Source organism: Electrophorus electricus, chromosome 10, assembly GCF_013358815.1.
Source record: "Electrophorus electricus isolate fEleEle1 chromosome 10, fEleEle1.pri, whole genome shotgun sequence".
Taxonomy (NCBI): Eukaryota; Metazoa; Chordata; class Actinopteri; order Gymnotiformes; family Gymnotidae; genus Electrophorus; species Electrophorus electricus.
The window spans coordinates 6,603,141-6,619,616 of NC_049544.1; the positions used below are offsets into that span (position 1 = coordinate 6,603,141).

A 16,476-nucleotide genomic window follows, 5' to 3' on the forward strand; every position below is an offset into this window, starting at 1 on the left:
CTCTGCACGGCAGCTGGCCCCGGGCCGAAGCAGCCGCAGTGCTGAAGGAAGCTGCTGCCTCCCTGCCTCGACCCTGGGGCCCCTGAGCAGAGAGCACTCGTTTGGTTGCGGAGCCTTTCGTGAGGGCGGCAAATGGGACGCGGGCTCGGACGCCTCTGCTAGCAGTGATCCACGATCAAACAGGCCCCAAGGGCCAGGAAGCAACATAGCAATCCAAGGAGGAACCGGCAGAGTGAAAAGGCAAAGCAGCCAGACATCAGCGTGGAGGGATGGGAGCTTGCACCGTAACCGTGGATATGGCTGGATGATACTGAGATCTGAACTATAGATCACTGAGACAATTAACAAAAGGCAGAGCAAAACTGGCCTAATGATTTCCTGATGCAAAGACAAAGCGGTGAAAGCAATGGTGACAGATCAGATAAGGGGGGGGGGGGGTCCTTCAGAGTGCTGGGTTAACACTGGCCCACAACCCCCCCCCACCCTGCCATGACCACATTCACGTAGACAAACAAGAAAAGGATGAGGGAGGACAACCAGTGAAAAACATCTCCTCAGTCACCATTCCTCTGAGATGTCTGAAACCTACAAGCAACACTGGCTATATGGGGGGGGGGGGGTTGGGGTTGGTTGGTTTGTTTTTTATACACAGAACACGGCGCTTCTGCTGACTGGGTTTCAGCACGCACTGCCTACCTGAAGCAAGTTTCTAACGGCAGGCGGAGCGGAGAAAGCACCTCCTCGCCCTTACGCCCTCCTCAGCTGCCGGCTCTGGCCTAACTGGGGCGGTGGTGGAGCTCGCCAGGCCCCGCGGGACAATCTCTACTGATTTACTCCAACCTTGGGTTATACTGCCAGCACCAACTGCAGGATATTTCCAGCCTGTTGCCTCATGCTCCCAGACCGGCAGGCACTCGCTCCAACATGGCTGCTCGGCTCCTGGCTTCGGCGCACCGTGACTGCGCTTCTTCGCCAGGGGGTCCTCGGCCAGTGACAGTGTGGCTTGGAGGGGCGGAGCGGTGACGGCTGCGGTTGCATCTTCCAGGACACGCAATTGGGGGGTGGGGGTGGGGGGTTGGACATCGAAATCGCCCCAGGAACTGGATCCCAAAGGGGAGGGGCCCTGCGATGCCAGGACAGCACATCTCCTGGCAGACAACAGGAAGGGGGGTTGGGAGGTGCTGCGATTCTCAGCTGCTACTGTTCAGCCTTTCTGTGGAGGCCACAAGCAAAGGGCAACTTTTCGGCAGCTAGCATCAACTCTACCAGGGCATTTGACTGACATAGGACAGACAAACAAACAAACAAACAAACAAAAAATCAAACAATCACACAAACACAGTCGATGACCCAGCAATAGATAGTTACAATGTCACTGCCCAGAAGGCAACAGATTATAAAATTAATTCTGAATATGCTTTCAGTATAACTTTTAAACAACATTTAGGATGATAATAGTCATATTATTCACACGTATTATGTTCAATAATGAATACAACTATTGTTTAGTGAGGTTAGCCAAATATTTTCACACTGGTTCGTTCCCATAATAAACAAACGCTGCTGTCTACCTGTGAACAGCATTTGACATTAACCTATCTATCTGTCACAGCATCAGGGTGGGTAATGTGGTCTGACCTGTCAGTTGACAACAAAGAGGCAGTGCCGATTCTGACCTAGCCCTGCTCGTCACAAAGACCCACGAGCACCTAGCCTAGCGCTAGTGCCGGAGAGGAGAACACAAAGCAGCCCAGACGCTTCCACACCCCTTTCTCCACCCTCTACGTGCTTGGACGGGGTCCGGCCCACGCAGATACACCTTTCAACCACGCGGCAATGACATCAGCGCTACTACTTGAAACGCGGGTGTGGGCGAGGCTCATAGGCCCGCACGTCACGGCGTGTCAGCCAGGCTGACGCGCGGAAAAGGAGCCTGACGATAGGCACAGGCGTAGTCGGGCGCAACAGGAAGTCGCCTCTGTGCTGGGTCACTTGCCAAGGCAGCCAGCTACAACTGGGATGTTTCTAATGGAACATGAAAAGCTAGACAGTGGGCTGTTTTTGGTTCCGAATAACATCTCAAATATCAGAGAAAAATTATGAGCCAAGTAATATTTTAAAACATACAAGACAAAAGGCAAGAGGCCAACCAGTGCAGACATGCTCTCCAGAGCAAGCCTGAATTTATCACGCAGAAGGACCTTAATCTACTTCTAAAGCAACACAAGCAGTCCTCTACTGGAGGAAATGTCGCTGTCTGCACAGACTGAGTCTCTCCTCACGGACTACACACAAGGCTCCATTAAGCACAAGGGCTGGTAAGCATGCGACACAGTCACCGACCCGTTCCACCTGGGCTGTCAATCACAAGCTCTCCCTTTGCAATTATTCATTGATTTGCAAGCCAACAGCTGTGACACAAAACTCCATTTGGCCACACTCAGCATGGTGTCCTCCGCGTGCCGCACACAACATGCGTTATCCAGGTTCTGTTTAGATTTAACTAAACATTCCTCATTTCCACTGCTCTTGGTAAGAGTTTTAATTTCATTTTAATTTGGATGCAAAGATTTTGGGGTTCAGCATTTCTAAGTTTTGTTTCCAAAATAAGTTTATGCGAATATATAATAAAAAAAATGATAACAAAACAAAACAAAAAAATTTCACTAAAAATCAAGTGGTCTAAACTTTTTAATAAGTAAGGGTAACAGCCTGTGGCTCTCCACTCGGCAGGCCACAGATATAATTGCGGCATTGACAACACCACTATGCGTCACCATGCCCAGGTCAGGTTGAGGGTCCACTAGGGCTCTTACAACTTCCTGGACTTTAAAAAAATAAATAAATAAGCAAAACATTTTAGCATGCTCACTGACATTACATTTCAGAAATGCATGGCTTTCACATTCCATAGCTGTCAAATCCGTCAGCTAAACCACAATGACGTCCACGCACAGAAACCACGTTTGAGTTCGATATTTTCCAATAACTTAAAAACGTGCCATAAAGATAGTGAGACAGCTACAAGGAAATTATCATATGGCCATCTACTAGTGCTTTAACTGACAGAGACTAACCACAAGAAAAATGATACAAGGAAACCACAAACCCTGAGGCCTAAACTTCAAGCAACACCATTAATACTTTGAGCCAACTATACTAAACAAGCCTGACGTCTGTCTGCAGCTTGGCCTTATTCTTACCCTTTCTGTTTGGTTTTGACAAACGAATCCTATCCTGTGAGCGCAGCTGCACGCGTCCCGAGTTCCACCAAAGTCGCGGGATTGTTGACGGACGGGAGGGCGAATAACGTCCTCATAGAAGCAGAATGTGGCGCGTCCAGCCCTGTCCTTTGCGTTGTGGGCTGCCTGGCAGGACTGGCTAGTCCAGCAATGACCCTGTAATGCAGGGGACCTGGGCCCCCTCCCCCCACCCAAACCCCTGCCCTTATATGCCTTCAGCAACTGACTCCAATTCATCAGTGTCCTTGCTGGTAACTGAGATGGTGGCTGGGTGTTAGCGCTGAGGTTTGAGTATAGACGTTTGTCAGATCCTTATTACTCCGGCCTATAGAGCCGCGCGTGTGTGTGTGTGTGTGTGTGTGTGTGTGTGTGTGTGTCCAACACTAAACGCAGTGGCAGCTGCCTACACACCTTTTGTTCCAACTACCCCCTGCTCTTCAGGCCCCTCACATATGTTGGCAGCTTTGACTGCGCGTCTTGTGGAGTTACCCTCCATCAACTGTCCTTCTCAAACGCGTCCGAGCACACCCGTTCTCTCAAGAATGTTCTCAGCATTTGAAAACTAGAGTCGTAGCCAAACATTGTAAGGCACTGCTAAAACTGTGTGCGCTGTGCATTTCTGAGCAAGCCTGTTCTTTTGGGCTCTGAAGACTCTGCCGGTCGTATACGGCACACAGTATGGAATTATTCTGAAAAGCAGCATTCTTCCATAATGCTGAAAATGCATTTGAAGTGTACAACCGCTTTTACAAGTGGGACACGCTCTCCGTCCTTTTCTGACCTTGAAGTCTCTAAAGGGGCTAGGGGGGTGTGGGAATTCGGAGGCCATGGGTTTAACAGTTGTCTCACTGCATTTCCAGTGGAGTTCAGAAAGTTCCTTCCTTGGGCACAGAACATCTGATCTGGCATCAAGATTGCCAAGGGTTAAGCATACAGTACACAATCTGGGGAGGAATTTTCTTGCAAAGCATAACTTATATGGATAAGTTCTACAGTAGGTGGAGGGGGCCGTCTCTCCCCGTATATCAATTCGGAAATCTGCCAGTGGTGGGAACAAATATACAAGGGCTCTAAAACATGACAACAGCAAGCCAAAAATCTGAGGTCACAATTACTAGTAAAACAAACAAGACTGGTAATGGATTCACTGAGAAGCTTGCTCCATTCTCTCTCTCTCTGTCTCCCTCTCTCTCCTTCAGTAACCGAAGCTCGCCATGTTTTTCACACTGCGCTGGCTCGCGGCCCGATAACGGGATCTGTGCGCGGTTGCCTTTGCTTCTCTTCCGGGCAACATGTTGGCTGTATCCAGCCTGGTATTGCACCCACCCATAGGGAGGCCAGGCTTACAGGCAGGGAGAGCAGACCGAGCTCATGCCTACAGGGCAGGGGGAGCACCATGTTCCCCTGCTTCTGTGTGCACCCTGCAGGTGCAGGTAGGAAAATAAAACGCAAGATCTCAGTGTCCAGGACTCTTAAGAGGAACTGGACTGGATTGTGGTTGGTAATTTCAGTACTTTTGCTTCCCAGGGCTTGTGTTTGAAGGATATTAGCACATTAATGAATGCTTAGAACGAAGATGTCCTCACATTACTGGTCAATTCAGACATTACCAGCCTCAAAGTTAACCCTGAACCCATCTTACCACGCATAAATAATAAACATCTAAAAACACAATTAAGTAAAGAATTTATTAGACACAGTAATGCAGATAATTGGGTGAGCTGATTCATGCTAAACTTGTGTGGCTGCTGAGAATTGTTCCTATGTCAATTTGAACGCTATACAACAATATGTCAAGAGCTACGTAAAACCAAACGCCAAACGACTGTTCTTCCTCCACTGCACGATCAAGCCATTCTGTAGGTAAACCCAAAGCTAAGCTTGAACCCTTTCAAGGACTTTTTCCAATTGCGGCATCAAATGTCCAACAGCAGCACGTTTCTTGGATTCCTGCTGAGCTCATGCCTGTCCATTTAGTTTGTCCTATCGCGAGGGAGGAAGTGCGCCACACGACTGGCCTGACCAGTGAGGAGGAGAGAGGTTTTGTCCTCAGATAATGGACTGCCGTGAACGCTCCCTCCTCGTCACCACGGAATATTCCATAACCACTAGCAGACCTCAGATACCGGACCCGGCTCTCATGGATCAGCTTTCGAAAAACATACCTCAAAGAGGAATTCGTTGTTTCGGTCAATTTCATTTTTGATTCTAAGAAGTTTACATTGGTTACACAATTGGCAGAGCTGTTAGGGGTGTGGTGCAGCATCGCAGCTGACTCTAGCGCAGGGAGATCAATCTTTGGTTTCTTGGGAATCACTTCAATCACTGAGCTTGAGCTCCATGGTGCTGTAGAGGCTCGCTGATTTACTGGCCATCAGCTGTTGCTGTACATATTACAGACAAAGGGCTTTGGTGTTGAATAAACACGTCTAAAAGTATTCTATTGATAAGTGGCCCACACACATGCTAATGAACCCCATTCACCACCATCTTACCACCATTCCTTTCTGCCACATACATACATGCAGGCGCGGGCATACGCACGCATCACAAACACACAAACACACCTCTTCTCAGAAACAGCTGGCGTTTTAAGACCCCCAGCAGCTGACATGCTACAGGTGGGTGAGAGCACAACCTCTTTAACCCTTTATCTTCCAAACAAGAGCCCAAGCATGCCATACACCAACCCTAACGTAGAGCCTGCTGTCTACACAGCAGCTCCCTCCCAGCAAGTCCAATGGTGACATATCTGCATACACACACGCACACACGCACATGCACACACCCACCCCTGCACCTGTTGGTAACAGTTAACTCACAACTCCTGTGCTAAAAGCTCGTCCACCGAATAGTTCAGTTTCCCATCATCCTCTGGGCCTCCTTTCAGCACAGCTCTGAAAGATGCCTCTGCTGAACCATCAGCATGTGTTCTGTTGACCGTGTGGTACACCGAACTAAGTGAATGAGTCTCTCATATGCTTATCTTACCACCATTCCTTTCTGACACACGCACACATGCACAGCTTTTTGGCTTTGCTCTGTGTGATATTCTGCTCTTTAATGGTTTAAGACAGTATAGTAACTGGACAAAACACAGCCAACGAGATAATACTTATCAAAACCATGATATGGAGTTGTTTCTAAATTAAAACATAGCACTAAATCTTGAACACTGCATATACATAGCCCATGTTTCATATCATCTGAACTGTGTTATATATCTGAATGTCTATGGTCATAGTAGCTGGTTCTTCTGTTTAATGCCATTTAGACATATGGCATATTAAATAAAACTGATTATGAAATAAACAGATCATTCTGTAACTTAAAATACTTAAATACTTAAAACGAAGACCCATGAATAAAACCCCATTTTAGGTGTTAAACAGGTTAGAATTTAGTATACAACATCACAGCCTCAAAGAGGGAAGCGCAAGATGCAACCCACTCGTAAGCCTCAAAAACAAACATCTGTAATTATAGTATTCATACAAAAGTTCACTGAAAACTGGCCAAGTTCTGACAAAGCTTTGCGGACAGATGAGACGAACGGTCACCTGCTGCTGAGACAGGAGAGGAGAATGCCGGCAGAGTGGACAGAAGTCCACTCAGGGGCCACAAAACCCATTCGATGGGAGCTTTCATCAGGACAGCGAGGCCGAATCTGGTCTATAAACTAAAGTGTTCCTGACTGGATGAGTCCCCCCTAAAGGGACCAATAAGCCAGAACTAAAGACCCTAAAGGGTCTTCGCTGCAGGTCTGTGGGAGCATGACCGGCACAGCCAGCAAAAGGTGAACATGACCGTTCTTCGGACTGTTCGAGTTGTTCAATTACTTTCAGTTTCTTAAATTGTAGGTGGGAGGGAAGGGGAGGGGGAGGGGCTTGTAGAAAGGTTTACCCAACACAGCTGTAAATAGCCTCATATTAAAAAGGTTTACCCAACACAGCTGTAAATAGCCTATTAAAAAGGTTTACCCAACACAGCTGTAAATAGCCTCATATTAAAAAGGTTTACCCAACACAGCTGTAAATAGCCTCATATTAAAAAGGTTTACCCAACAAAGCTTTAAATAGCTTCATATTAAAGCAAGCATTCTGCATTGTAATGTCATTGTTTCGTTTCCAAAGGCAATGTGCTAGACTAAAGTCAAAACGACTAAAATGACATCACTGTGAAAACACAGTGATTTAAAATGTATTTAAAAATGTTTTATGATGATTAACATTTTAATTATCCACTTTATAGAGCATTAATCAATTAGCCTACTTGAAAGAGAATAAAAAGTGAAAATCTGTCTGTTAAGAGAACCCTTTATTTGAAAGAAACAGAACTGCTCACAGGTAGGCAAATAATGTCGCATTGAAATATGAACAACAACATTTGTGATTCTGTTTGAGACTGAATATGTTCAATGTGGTTACTGAGTCGCAAGGTGTCTTGCATGTGGATCTACAGCAGAAATGTAATAAGCATCTGACCATCAAACACCCCCCCACCAAGTAAACAGGCAGTACTATAGCTCCACATACTCAAATGTCGTAAACAATTAATAGAAAAGCATATGTGAAAAGACCCGGTTGTGTATGATGTACATGAAGCACAGAACCGGACCACTGTGTAGTGATGAGCCAGTTTAATGTGAATCAACACGGTCATCTACGCCCCCTGATTTTTTAGATCTTCCTTTGTAAAGGGACGTCGCGTGGTGCGTCCCTGGACCCGTGCTGATTCAGGACAGCCTTCTACACCAAGCGTGCGTGCTGACATGAACGAACGCACGCACGCATCCACAACCGACCCCCACGCAAAAACACACCAAAGTGTGTCACTGTAGAAGGAGGGGAGGGAGAAAAAAACAAAAAAAAAAAAACACGAGGGGATTTTTCTTCTCTTCCTCCTCGCTCGCTGGCATATTTCCCAGCTCACTCTCTATTGCCTACATCACAAGCGCTGAGAAGAGCCCAGCCTGCGAGTCTCACTCTAGTGTGCCAGAGACAGTATGTGCAGATGGCCATCTACTGCAGCTGTACAGCTTTAAAATGGAAGAGAGTGTGGGAGAGGGAGGGAGGGAGAGGAGAGGGAGAGACAGACAGACAGACAGAAAGAGAGAATGGAATGGTACAGTTTGTGTTTGATACTTTATGATGACGGCGTTAGGAGCAGGTGGGGAGAGGTAGGAAAGAGAGAAAATTAGCAAGGTCTTGAATCAAAGGAACAGAGAGAACGAGAGAGAGAGCGAGAGAGAGAGAGAGAGAGAGAGAGAAGGAGGGAGGGGGTGTAGGGTTTCAGCTCTTGGCCCGAGCACTTGCTGTTTCAGCTGTGCAGGAGAGATGGCCAACCCCTGCTCTCACGCCACTGTAGCCCCGTCCCGCCGGCTTGTCGCTCCTCCAGTGGAAGTGACATGTCTTGCCCTGCCGGTGCTCAAACGCAGAGAGCCCTGAGTGACAGCAGCTATGCCGGTGCTGCCTGTCTGATGGCCTCCATGGTTTAGCTTCTCATAGGCTGTCCTTCACGTCAAAAGGATTCAGTTTTTGACATCAAAGAACTGCTGGTACTTAACGATTTGAAAAGTGCCACTTAAGATGTCTATAAAGTATTTAAAAGAGCCAACACACAATTCACCTATCAGTTTAACCTCTGACGCACACATCTTAGTGACCATGATAACACCACCTTAACTAGACTAATTAAGACCATATAAAGATTAGGACAGAATGCACTAGCACAGCTCATGTATGTACAAATGCTTGCAAATTACGTTTAAAGATTTTACACACGGGCATCACAATAGCAGCAAACATCATATAGTAGCAGCAAACGATGCCAGGCTCTGAATCTTAACCAGAACTTCCTGTTTGGGTGGCTGTTAATAAGCACAAGAGGGTGAGGAAAAAAAACCAAAACAAAACAAGAGAGTCGCTAGTTCTATGCACTATGGTTGGCTATATTTGGATTTGTAGGATCCGAATTTTTGTGCCATTTCATTTTTGTTCGGGGTGTACTGGGTGTCTACTACAAGAGGCCTGCTTTCACTGGCCCAGAAAGTTTCAAGCCTCAAAGAGGCAGGATGGCACCCGTGAATTTCTAATCGTAGGAGCGCCTACAGATTCTCTGCTCTTTCTTCTCTGCTGTCCAGGACACCTGGGACAGAAGCAGGGCGGGAATAATTCAATATTTTTTTTATGTACTTTTTGCATGTTTTTGCCCGTTTTCTACATAAAGGTGTCTTAACAATATGTTTGGTAGATTCATTATTTTATGCAGTTTAATACAACAGTCTCCAATGGAATGTGAACATGCAGAGATATTTTCAGCTTGTTCAAGTTTTAACTTATATCTCAGAAAAGAACATAAAAAGCAAGTCTTAAATGTATTTAAAGCATCAAAGGGGCTAACTTACACAAGTGTTTCTTCAATTATTTCAATTATAAAACACACACACACACACAAACACACAAATATCATACTTTATATTTCCCATAAGACCTTATCAGACTGGTGATCACACTTGAAGAGATCAAGGGAATAACAGCCCATCTTGCAATACATAACATTTCTGCATCCTTTAGGCTGGCAGTTCTTTACCTACAGCCAACTCGCCTCAGCTCAGTCCACAGTTTAACGAGGGCTTGCGCGGACATAGTAATAGCCACAGCAATGTGTAGATTTCTATTTAGTCATTTCTGTGAATTCTGATGTGTGTTTTGGATTACTATCTGGATTAAATTTGTCATTGAGGGCCCTAGGACCAGTGGCAGCAAAGCAGAACAAGAGTCTCAAAGCTTCCAGATCATATTTTACAGGAAGCATGACAGCATTTGTTTTCTTTGGGTTTTTTTTCTTTTGGTTTCAGTAAACTCCAGGGCCTCCAATGTGCTCCTCGGTGAAAGCTGCTTTCTTCCGGTGACCCTTCCAAAAAGCTTGTGAGCATGGAGGCATCACTAAAGTGGTTTTCAAATCTCTGTACGTCTTTATTTCTAAAGTCGCCATCCTTCTGTGAGCAACACGTCCTTGCTAATGAAATGCTGTTTCGGAGGTTGCTAATAGTGCACAAGAGAAACAAGGTGAATATTTGTCAGAGGGGTCATCTGTGCATTACAGCCTTCAGTACTGCAAAGGGCAAAATGCATTAACAATTAAGAAATAATAACTAGCCTTTGTACACCCCTAGAGCCCAGAAGTGAAAAAAATGTGGAAGTTCACTTCAATTTTCTCACATGTACTTTACAGACAGGCAGCCAATGTAGGTCATGGCTCCGGTACTCTCCAGTACTCATATATTACCTTAAGGTAGAGTGAGGGTGGATTTTTCTTACATTTTTCATATTCTTAAAAAATATATTGAGCAGACAGAAGTACATTTCATTTTAAAAAACCAAAACAAAACAACTTTTGTCCAATCTTTTAAAGGAGTTACAAAGATTCAAAATACATATGGACATAGAGGCCTCATTAAAGTAGCCATTCACAAAGACAGATTTAGTGTAGTCATTCATATATCTTGAGCCCAGATGATCAACAAATGTTATTTTCCAAATTCCTCCTCTGCTCCACAACTCCTTTCAAATATTGGCTTTAACTGGGACCAGCATTAAACAGAACCATTTTAGGCAGAAAGGCTTTTTAAAAAATGACAGATGTTTGCTCTCCACATTATTAGTACTGCAGTGGGTAATGAAGTACTCAGTCAAACAAGTGTCATCTTACGGCAAGGTAATTAAATGACACATTTGGCATTTTAGCATTTTCACAAAATCATCTAACAGAGATTATTAATTATGTATTTACAGGTTATTAGCTAGCTTGTTCACCACAAGTATTCATACCGATACTCAGAATCAACTGGTGATTCCAAAAGGTCAGAAATTTTGTGGAACACAGTGTGTGTATAATTTGTTTTCAATTTTAAAACTTGTGACAAAATGTGTAACCAGGTAAGAAGCTTCTCCTGTTCACAAAAATCATACAACCTCGTTGTAGCTCAGACCCTGGGTAAAATGTGAAAAGTAACAACTGTGTATGCAATCATACATTACAAATGTTAACACAGTGCAAATAAGGACAATGCTGAAGCAGGACCACACCGACACTGCATTCAATCATAAAAGGTAGTGATACCTCCACCCCTACATACAGTGTAGGGTAAAAACAACACAAACCACAAATGAAATGCAGACATGTCAACATCTAAACCCTGAAACTAAACTTTGTTCCATGCAAGTGTGAAACTCACCACAAAAGCACTTCTGTTACACTCTAATCCAACATAAGAACTGGCACGGGCAGTCCAAGTGGCAGAGAAAAGGCCATTTCTAATCCTGTGTGGTGACGACACTCCTCTGTGGCACTGCAGGTCCATCGCCTGGTCCTGCACACTGCACTCTGCTCATTATCTTAATAGATGTTTAACCCCTGGTTCAGATCATGATGACTCAATTACGAGCCCTGCTAGAGAAGAGATTAGAGATGGTACGTAGGAACTCCGGCCCTAATCCGTCAGCAGCACACCCGATGCTGACACAGAGGCCATTTTGAATTGGACGGGGTGAAATAAGCAGTGTTAAACCAGCTACACTAAGCTTTTCCCCAGCAGATGGTACTGTAGCTCTAGGCCAATGAGTCTCGTTCAAATCGTCAAAAGCCCCTATGAAGGTAAGCCAGTAAATACTACAACAGCCACACAGCTTGCATTTGCATATTTGAATATTACAGCCAGCAATGTAAAGGCCAAATGTTGTGCTAGACAGTAAATCATACTGTGCCGCCCTAATAAGTACACAAGTGATTGTTGGCAATAAGTACACAAGGGCCACCTTGTGATGTTCAAATGTAAGCATGGGAGGAATAACAGCATGGTGCTTCACAGGGTTCAGGTTATTCACACAATCATTCCCAAACACTATTACAGTAGGATTCCCAGGTAAAGTGATGTATCCTCTTTGCACAAAATAGCACTAACTAGTACTGAGAAAACAGAGGCTAAGTTGGTATGTTTACTAAAAAGCCCACATTCTCCAGAATTGGAATGGCACAATATGCAAAAATATATGTTTTTTACCAGGAAAATAGCAATTTCAATTCCTGCTTTAAAAGGAACCAGAACTCATTTTAAATGAACAAATAAACAACATATATGAGGGATTCAGAGGCGACTATCGCTTATTTCCCACATGTGGATTAGCCATTTTGGCTTTGCATATGACACACTAAGGAACAACGTGAAAACAGCATGGCCCACTCAATTTTCACTAAACATCTTCACACGTGTAAAGAGTAAAAAAAAAAAGAAACATGCCAACAGCTTGTTTCTGGGAGCCAATATGCCTTGACAAAATGTAGATGCGATAAAAAAAGTATGTAATTAAGGCACTGCTAATAACTGAAGCAGCACTAACACCACCTGTTTGCCAATTGTATCGGCAATGAATCACGGGTGTTTTGGTAAATCAAGCACTCTTATCGCATGTGTTAATGCCTTGGTTCCATGCCAGCATTTGTAACTTATAAGGTCTGTGTGCTGTAGATTAATTCAGGCAAAAGTAGTGAGATATTTCTACATTTCTCTGACTGATATGATTAACAACATCCAGTTCACACACATACCTTCATACAAAGCAGAGCTTGCCAATAACAGGGTCAAAATCTAAAATGCATTTTATGGTTAACCTTTCAAGACACCAGAAAAGCCCAAAACATCAAAGGCATGCTTGTATGCAGCAAAGAACACTGAATCCGGGTCTGATCTATATCTCTCGCCAGCACTCCGGGTGGGTGCCAGGACGTGGACTGGGTCTTTACAGAGAGAGTTTTCGCCATGTGACAACCTGCTGCGAACCACAATGCACACTACCTGACTGCATGAGTGAGGGGGTCAGCTCCGAATGAGTATGGTTTGATAATAAAAAAAGCCATTAAAATCCAAAATGACTGGTATTAAAAGCTGCAAAAAAAAACAAAAAACAAAAACAAACAAACAAAAAAAAAAAACGTGGGGTAAAGTTGTGTAAATATTACCACCTCAGATATAGCTGGTGCCTGGGGGCAATGGAGTTACAACAACAGAAGAGGATAACAGAAAAGCCAGCGAGAGCCCTCACACTAAACACACAGCATCTCACAACGCCTAGCCTGACTCAGTAGAGACACACTTCGACTTAATGAAAAACGCCTGCCAGACGCCAAGACGGACAAAAGTGCAGTGCGACAAAGTTTAAACAGGTTTTACGAACTTCGTAAACACTAAACACATGTTGTTCTTGCGTAAGACTGTGAGTGATGGTGTCACAGCTCTGCGTAAGCAACACCAACTTTGCTGTAAATCCTGTTAAAAGGTGGCCTGCGAGACGGTCCAACCAAGCTTTGCATCAGCGTTGCGTTTGCTTGGACACTAGCTGACATTTGCAGACAATTCTCAGAGAATTGTCTCTGAAACAAGAACGGCTGGTCATTATATCCAGCTATAGTTCACGTTTATTTATATAACTACGCAACTAATTTGACAATTACAAACATGATAGTTAGGACAAATCGGAAATGAGTTAATGAGTCCAACCACAGAAAGCTCTTTAAGACGGGGAAAGCTCGGTCATGTTGACAGGACTACGTACCAAATCTGACATCCGACTGTCGCCACTGTTGCGCACATGAAAAGACAACACAGCCCGGGTTTCGCTTCAAGCGTTCAGTATGCAGAACTGTTAACGGCCATTCGTCCCTTAAAATACGCGTTTATAGAGAAGTAGCTAGCTGTCGCTACGTGTCTTTGAGCACTTAGCTAGGTTAACTGGGTTGCAGATATCCTTGACAGCAGCGAACATGAAAGAAAACCGATATAATGCCGACCCAGGCTTGAGCGAGTTACGTTAGCGAGCCTAGCCTAGCTAGCTAGTCCTCCATTTTGGACTGTGTTCTACTGCAAGAGAACATCGGCAAAATTATTTCACATTGATAGGACAATTATTTGATGCTTAATGATGGAGAGTCTAACTATAACTAAAAAAATAAAATTAACCAGCGGCGAGCAAATTTTATTCATGAAATGTAAGAAGAGCTAGCAAAGGAAGCTAATCTACCTCTATAACCAGCTAGCTACTACTGACTGGCTAGCTAGAGGCACTTACCCAGAGTAGCTACTGTATCCACATCTGTAAGGTACCGACGAGATTTCCTAAGATCTGGATATACTCGTAATGAATAAAACGAAAATCAAAATTGAACATTAAAAGAGTAAACCGAAGTCAGCATCAGTTAACTTACTAAACTCTTCCCCCTTGATGTGCCAGATAATTGTTTAGCTAGCTTGTTCAGCCAAATGATACACTGTACAAGGTGTCCTATCTACCATGATTGGCATTGCTTTATGATGGACATGTAGATGGCCAATAGGAGGTGGGCTTTAGTCGGTTTCGACCAATCAAATGAAACGAAATGCTACTGTTACTTGCAAAAGCAAAATCGGTAGGCGAGGGTTAAGGTGAAATAGGAAGGACTTGAAAGATCACGCTTAAGCATTCGCTACCTGGTATTCATCCGCCTCTATAATTTTTAAAAAAAATAATCTAAAATTACATACAATTTTCAAAAATGTAATGTTCATGTATACAAATTACTACTTTTATCGGTGGCGTAAACACTGTGAACACTTAAAATATGTCTACCCATGAAAAAGCAGTAATGTAATCAAACGCACCAGACCTTTAATAACTTGTCAGAGCCACGAATATCGTTGAGGTTTCATGTCTTTCTAAAGAAGAATTCACTGTAGTCTGGATAGTGTTCGTTGAACAAAATATATAAATAAAAGTACCATACGAATGAATTCTAAATGTTGATTGTCCTTACTATGAAGGAGATGACATCGTGAATCGAAGTGAAACAAATCTGGGTAGGAGCAATATTCAACGAAAATGACGTAAAGCACGAGTCCGTTGCCGTGGAGGGATACAACAACCAGATACAGAGTTTACAGAGTAATGCGGTCGCGATATTAAATACTAGAGTTGACAACACTCAGGCAATTAATGAACCGATACCCTACTTAAGCAGTTGTCTTAAACCGACTGCCTAGATTTATATATCGATGTGTATCCACACGCGTAGATCCAGAGAATTGTATGAAATGTGATTTCATTTGTGCCATATTTTCACCACACAGCTATACAAACACACACTGCCAAGTCACAGTTGAAACTGGGTGGTTATTGAAGTGGCATTTAAAGGTTGTTTAGGATATGATTCAGTTGTCTTCCCGAAGCCAACTTGTTCTTTTGCTGTTCTCCTTTTCTATTATTATTATTATTATTATTATTATTATTATTATTATTATCATCATCATCATCATCATCATCATCATCATCATCATCATCATCATAATCACACATTTCTGTTGTTATCCAATTTTGAACCTACAACCATAAACTAGAATAAAATCAGTCCTCTTGTTATCCCCTTTGTCCAGCAATTCTTTTTTCTTTCCATAGGACATTGGTCTCCAGAATTCTTACTATTGAAACTGTTTCAGTGAAAACCACCAGATTTGCTGAGGAAATTATGACAACTGATGCAAAGTATATGGGGCCTCATTAGCCTCTCATACTATCTCATTAGCCTCTCATTCTATCTCATTCTATTACTTTATCCTTTATTTCCATGTCTTGCTTTCTTGCTTTTTATTCAATGTACATCAACACTAATTTCAGTGTCTTCTTACTCTAAAGTGGGTATGACCAGTAAATGGCCTAATTTAAATGGTATACCCTTCTATAGACATCAATCACAACCAATAGACATCAGTTTTTTCGATTTTTACCCAAACCATTTTTAATTCCTCCATCATCCCATGGGAACCCAGTGATTTCTCTATGCCTTGAACTCTTGACTTGTGTATTTAATACAAATAAGCCCCATTAAACCATGCATTTCTTTCTATCTTCCTTCGCTATCACATATACTGTATTGTCCGCTCCTTCAAATTTTGAGCTACAACCACATCCCATAAAAAGATTTTGCCTACATTTTTGATTGTATTTAATCCTGACATCCTTTCTTTTATTGGTCTGTCATCCTATCAAAACCCACCGATTTTGATACTTGTTCAATTTTCAAGTTAGAGTAATCAAATAATAATAAAGATTACTTGCTAATTTCATTCTATTTTGTTTCCCATTTATCCTAAGGAGAGAATACAGTTTCACAGAGAAGATGTCCCATCATATTCTTTGTACACCAG

The 16,476-nt window shown here is 43.4% G+C and overlaps 1 protein-coding gene across 14 annotated transcripts in view; it reads right to left on the minus strand.

The window, feature by feature from the left end:
• Positions 1-15,121, minus strand: part of mef2d (myocyte enhancer factor 2d) — a 47,091-nt gene extending 31,970 nt beyond the window's left edge. For 9 of the 14 annotated variants that reach the window (XM_035530856.1, XM_035530859.1, XM_035530858.1 and 6 more), the window contains exon 1: positions 14,369-14,589. The gene's annotated coding sequence lies outside the window, so the exon portion shown is untranslated. Of the gene's footprint in view, positions 1-696; positions 1,279-3,203; positions 3,425-13,855; positions 14,155-14,368; positions 14,590-14,942 lie in introns of those variants that run through there. The other 5 variants (XM_035530850.1, XM_035530851.1, XM_035530853.1 and 2 more) reach the window with 5 other exon arrangements.
• Between the last annotated feature and the right edge of the window lie 1,355 nt (positions 15,122-16,476).